Source organism: Oncorhynchus masou, chromosome 7 (genome assembly GCF_036934945.1).
Source record: "Oncorhynchus masou masou isolate Uvic2021 chromosome 7, UVic_Omas_1.1, whole genome shotgun sequence".
NCBI lineage: Eukaryota > Metazoa > Chordata > Actinopteri > Salmoniformes > Salmonidae > Oncorhynchus > Oncorhynchus masou.
Genome location: NC_088218.1, coordinates 26,187,139 through 26,194,015, shown reverse-complemented (window position 1 = coordinate 26,194,015; position 6,877 = coordinate 26,187,139).

The following is a 6,877-nucleotide window of genomic DNA, read 5'->3' as shown; positions in this document are numbered from 1 at the left end:
AATCAGTTGCTGTGATAAATGTTTTGTTGTTGTGCACAATCCCCAACAATAATATGGTATTTTTTGTTGTAATAGCTACTGTAAATGGGGCAGCAGGGTAGCCTAGTGGTTAGTGCGTTGGACTAGCAACCGGAAGGCTGCAAGTTCAAACCCCCAAGCTGACAAGGTACTAATCTGTTGTTCTGCCCCTGAACAGGCAGTTAACCCACCGTTCCTAGGCTGTCATTGAAAATAAGAATTTGTTCTTAACTGACTTGCCTAGTTAAATAAAGATAAAATAAATTGAACACTACAGCTATATTAACAAGAATGTAAGACATGTCTATGTCCCAGAATTGGCTGTTGTTTACAACATCATTATCGCATATTGAGCAACAACCGTCTCGGTTTAAAAGCACTGGTTGACTTAAAACATGTTTTTTTTTTATAGCATCAGCCAATCGAGGCCACCACTCTTTTAACCAGAGACACCTCTGGTGAGTCTCCTGAGGCTGTGACATTGTCACGTTGACCGTTAGATGCTTTGCAGGTGTGAAGCTCACAAACAATTCATACAGTACACCAATTGTTAACTTGATAATGTAAGTGTAACCAAGGAAGGATCTTTAGAGTTACACATTAAGGTATTCACTACAAATCTCTGTGATAACATTGTTTGTGTTTGTTTCACAAGTCATTAGAAGTAACTTCTGTATTTCACCCTCATAAGTGTTAGGTTGTTAGTAAGAGGTATTCAGAAGTTATTCTTGGAAGTTGTGAGCTTAAGTGTGATTGGTGCAAAGGACATGCTCCTATGTTTCCTTGACTGAAAATACTATTGTGATATCATTAAATGACTGTTGCATAACTGCTTTTGAAAGGTTTTTAAATGCGTAATTGTTGCACAAGGCCAAGATGTCTCACAGCCAAGAGCAGAGTGAGAATTAGGCCGACTTCTCCAAAGAAGTAGATGTGGTCAAGGTCTGGAAACAAAGGATGGAGGAAATGGACCAAAAAATATATAAGCAATGCTGGCAGTCTCCCTCAAACACATTCAAGCTTTTTGCTAGACCCTCCCACATCTCCCATTGACATCAATACAGGACTAAGTGAAAATCGGTCAGTCAGGATTCAACCCCTAATGAATACTGACACAAACTCTGGTTCAATCACGTCTGGGTCAAATTAAGCAGAAATGTTTTAACGTTTGTTACTTGTTTTTCTGGCAGATTCAGAACCTCGAGGACCAATTGGAGAACGTGTGGTCAGTGAAGACATTCATTGAAAACATTTTTTAAGTGGACTTTAAAAGGCACAGTGCAGCCAAATATGTTATTTCCCTGTGTTTTATATATTCCACACTATGAGCTTGGAATAATACTGTGAATTTGTGAAAAGAGCCTGTTTTTGGTGGGATTAGTGGGGTTAGTTAGGGATTAGTTAACAGACCAATAATAAAGTGTTCCAAACCTCTCTGCCGATAACAGCCAATTTAAATTTCCCTTCCCCACTTGAGATATTGCCCTTTGCTAAGAAGCTATTTTAGTGAATTTTTGGGTGTACATAATACCCCTTTTTAATCCCCAATTGGTAGTTACAGTCTTGTCACATTGCTGCAACTCCCGTACGGACTCAGGAAAGGCGAAGGATGATAGCCATGCATCTTCCGAAACAAGACCCTGCCAAGCCGCACTGCTCACTTAACCCGGAAGCCAGCCACACCAATGTGTCGGAGGAAATACGTACAACTGTCGACCAAAGTCAGCGTGCAGGCACCCGGCCAGTCACAGCGCGATGGGACAAGAACATCGCTGAAACAACGCTGGGTCAATTGTGCGCCACCTCATGGGTCTCCCGGTCACTGCCAGTTATGACACAGCCAAGGATCGAACCCGGGTCTGTAGTGATGTCTCTATCACTACGATGCAGTGCCTTAGTATTCTTAGAGACTGCTGCACCACTCGGGAGGCCCTTTTCTTTTTTTCAGCCTGTGCTGCTATGGATGTGTTGAAGGAGAGGGAGGGAATTGGCAGTCCTCCACCACAGGTATGTCCAATAACTAATATAAATATTCAGTTTGACCATTAATGGAGTTCATTGTACTGTAGCTAGACAATCCCTCTTGGCAAAAACTGGTTGAATCAACGTTGTTTCCTACATCATTTCAACAAACCCAACTTCTAACCTAAATCCATTGACATGGTGACAATAATTAATTTCATGTTGAATTCATTTTAGTTGACAACTTAACCAAATGTAAATCAAAACTAGATGTCAAACTGACGTCGGTGACCAGTGGGATGGATGTGGAAAACATACACAACAATACACACACGTACATTTCAATGCCTATTAATTATATGGTTTATTTAGACCATTGGTAAACATTACCCTCTGTGACAAACTAGAGCTAGGCAGCCATTTTAATGCTGTTAGAACCATGCTCTAGAAGAACAGTCTGAACAAAGAACTCGTAAACAACCAAGGTCCAGACTCGACCACTCTCTTAGTCTTTCCTCCTTTCCTTTGAACTTTTATCTAGCTATTTCTATGGAGTAATCAGATGTGTTTATGCACTACCTCCTCTCAGTCTCTCAAAAAGGCATTTGAAAGGCATCCTTCCCCACATCTAGACCCCAGAGAGAGGATACATTCCTGCTCTATTTGATATCAGAAGTTCATACTTGGGTAAATAGAGACTTCGCTTCCTTCGGATGCCTCGGGCCAGGGTCTTGGAAGATCGATAATACCCACACCAAGGTGGTAGTATGCAATGCTGTTTGTTTCTCCAGTCTGCTTTATGGCTCAGAGACCTGGACCCAATATAGGGAGCACAACATCATCCTGGAATCGTTTTCCCACGTTAGCGGAGACTGCATTCACGGTAAACGCTGCATATGTCGGCTTGTTTGGAAATTTCAATCGCGCTATAGCGCTGAACAGCGATACGGATTGAATCGAGACCCAAGTCGACCTGCATTGAAGCAAGCATGGCTGAAGGACATCTCTGTTGGCTCGGCCATGTGATCCGCATACCTGAACACCACCTGCCTGGCTGAGTTCCCTACAGCCCACTGAGTGGTGCCAAACGCTCTGCTGGAGGTCAGAAAAGCGCTCTAATACAACCATTGCATTTAAAAACCAAGGTCTTGTCTTGGCTTCAGATAGATAAAATAGCTCACCCACATAAACTAATGTCTTGATCCTTTTTGCTTCCTTCAAATGTAGTCTATTTGGAGAATGGACTGTGAGACCCTGTTTGAATGATTGATTGATTACTTTTTATTGACAGAAATCTGTCATGCAAATAAGTGAAAATTATAATAAAATGGATTGGTTAACATTCGTGCATTTGTCACTGATAACAAAATCCTCAATATGTCTATACTGTAAACCTGCTATTTAACATTAGGCACTCTGTGGTCACCAGAAAAACTCAAGGCTCGTATTGTGTATAACCCTCCCATGCAGAGTGAATGACAGGTCCATACTTTATTTCTGACAACCAATCATCACGGTAACAGACAAGTGCTCAATATAAAACCTTGAGTATGAACAGACGTGCCTCTTTGGATGTAACATTTGTTTTTATGACACAATATGCTCTTATATCCATCAAATACATCCGGAGTGTACATACAGAGTGTGTTCCTAACTGTTCTGAGTCTCAGTGGTGGAGGGAGGTGGAAAGGTAGCATAGATGACCTGGAAGCTTTTACCCTCGTCCATCAGGTCCTCCATGCTGACCCCCAGGAAGCCCACAGCCCCCAGGGCCTGCATGTAAGGCTCAGGCTCCACCATCACACCTTTGAAGAAGCCCTGCTCCACCCCATGACGCAGGAAGCCCAGGTCACACGTTGCCAACATCCTTGTTCCTACCAGGAAGGAAGAAAAGGAGGGGGTTGTAGGATTCTTTTGAACGATCCTTCTATTTCTATACAGAGAGATACAACAACAACAGGTTCTGTGCACTGCAATACTGTCTTCCTGTAAAGGCTACTGTGATAACTCTAGATATGCAGTGCCGTAGAGATGCAGTAAAAGTTTAGTGCATGTTCGACAGCTTATGTAGTATGGCTCTGACTGCACTCACATTGCATCTTGTGTGACTGGCATACGCATGTGTGGACCGTGCTTCCACTAACCTGGCTTCATGACACAGAGCAGTTCGGCGGTGGCGATGACCATGTCCGGCCAGTAGAGGTGGCAGTTGGAGTGGAAGACTCCGTCAACGCAGTGGTCCGGGAGGGGAATACACTCCACCCTGCCCTGGAGCAGGTGGACCTTCCCCGAGGCCAGCTGAGGACCTAGATGCTCCCGGGCCACCTTGTGCATGTACTCTGACGTCCAGGCCGAACAGCATGCCCCTGGGGTCCGTCAGGTACTTCAAAGCCTCCTGGAGCCCCAGGCCTGGACCAAAGCCTACCTGGAGGGCAGAGTAGATTTGATGGCACTGTGTGTGTGTGTGTGTGTGTGTGTGTGTGTGTGTGTGTGTGTGTGTGTGTGTGTGTGTGTGTGTGTGTGTGTGTGTGTGTGTGTGTGTGTGTGTGTGTGTGTGTGTGTGTGTGTGTGTGTGTGTGTGTGTGTGTGTGTGTGTGTGTGTGTGTGTGTGTGTGTGTCAGTTGGTGAAGCATGGTGCTTGCAACGCCAGGGTTGTGGGTTCGATTCCCACGGGGGACCAGTATGAAAATGTATGTACTCACTACCCTAAGTTTCTCTGGATACGAGTGTCTGCTAAATGACTAAAATCGAAGTGTCTGTTTGTGTATAAAGTAATACCTCTTTCATATACAGACAGAAATCTCACCTTTTCTACCAGATTTTTTATGTACCTGAAAAAGTATATTAAATCCCACCTCAAGACCGTGCCATGAAACCTACATTTTCACAGAACCTGAAACCAAAATATAGGTATTGGGTCTGTGTGAATAGTTCTCAGCTTTTTTGCAGGTAAATTCATTAACAATAGCAAAGTTAAACACATCCCTAATTTGAATTGCAAACTATCCCATACTTTAACAACAGACCACCACCACTCCCAATTGGCCAGTTACCAACTGATAGGTATAAGCTTACCCAGCTAATGGCACACTTCCGCGTTATCTCCGTACTGCTGTGATATTTGTTGCTACTTGGCTACCTGCCAAACTTTTCATTTTTAATAACCGTTTCATCAAAACTCTGCAATTAATAAATGTATCAATGTCTTAGTTTTTTCCTCGCTCAACTTTTTTAAATTAAACTTTTTCACCTCGGACATGGTTTCACAGGCCCTCCACCAGCCGAAAAAGCTAACATGAATGCTATGCCATCTAATTGCAGCCGCTGTACAGGAGAACTATCACCTTGTGATGAGGATAGCCGAGTTGCAAGCCCAGCTTCAGATGCAATCGTTAGGCAAGGGCAATTTAAGTGTAGGAAAGGATGAAACAGCGTCTGTGCCACCAATAAGTACAGAAAGTAATATAAATCCCCCCACACAGTCCCCGCAACCAGACAATTTTCTCAAGGCTTCTGTAAAGAAATGCTGTCGGCATGCTCAACCGATGTCGCTTATCCAACCGACAGAAACTTTGAACCGGTTCTCCCCATTAAAGCAACGAGTCGGAGTCAGATTACGGGGTCTGAACCACCAAAGCCTCCCACCATTAGCTCTGACAAATGGAAAACCCATTGGCTACTCCAATAACCGCAATATTAGACTTAATCATCCAGCGATCCTACACTGTTTACCAAGGGGCATGGCGGCCGATTTAAGGCTAATCTGAAGAGGGTGCTGGTTAAGGCTAAAACTGGTGAGTGTAGAGAGTATGGGGATATTGTCATCTACGTTGGCACCAATATTGTTAGGATAATACAGTCAGAGGTCACTAAGCACCAGTGGCGACCAGTCATCCATGGCTCTGCCCCACCTGTTTTGAGACCCACATGTTTTGCATTTTTTTGTATAAAAAATATATATTAATATACAGTATATATAATATATATATATATATATATATATATATATATATATATATATATATATATATATACCAAAAAATGTGGGGGGGGGGGTGTATGTTATTCTGGCATTAATACATGTCCCGTATCAGTTTGCAAACAATGTAAAAACAAATATATATATATAATTGAGTTAATAAATCTGCAGAAAACCATGGTCTCTTTTTTGTTTTCTTGAGTAAGGCAGTTCCAAAATGCAGGTGTTTCAGTCTCGCTCAGTGCTTTCTGTGGTGGTGGGGCGGGCCAGGAGAAAATAGGAACATGGTGCCGTGATTGGCTCAGTTTTCTGTCACTCATGGGGACCTTGCGCAATCGCCTAGCTTCAGTCCTTTAGTAAGGGTAGACATCCAAAATTTCAGCCCTTTGGGTCCTACCATAGTGCTATATTGCAAGTACCCACCCAAGAAGTGTCAAGGTCATTGGCCACAGAAATGACGTCAAATCACGTTATATGTACAGTAGCTTTGATTGAACTGATCAAGTCAACATCTTAATTTCACAACCTTAGCAAGCAGTCATCATCGTGAATCAAGTCTACTGGCAAATCCTTTTTAATCCTTGTCATATGAAGAGAAATAATGAAGAGAAAATATAGATAAAACGTATAGCAAATTCAACGATGAGTTGTTTGGAAGGAATCGGTGACAGTGGCTAACCGCAAGCATTGCAACTGGGAAGTCAGACTGGGAAATATGTTTTGAGCGGTCATCCGACTCGGAATTGTAAACCTTTTTCTTTGATGACAAAATTTGCCAAGAAGGACCACCGCGCACAACAAAGTGAGTCCAACAATGTCTTATACGCTGCTGCATAAATAATGTAATATGCTAGGGAGATATGGTCAGCCATATCAGCTATGCTTTTTAAAAGGCAGGAAACGAGGCTGAAGGAATTG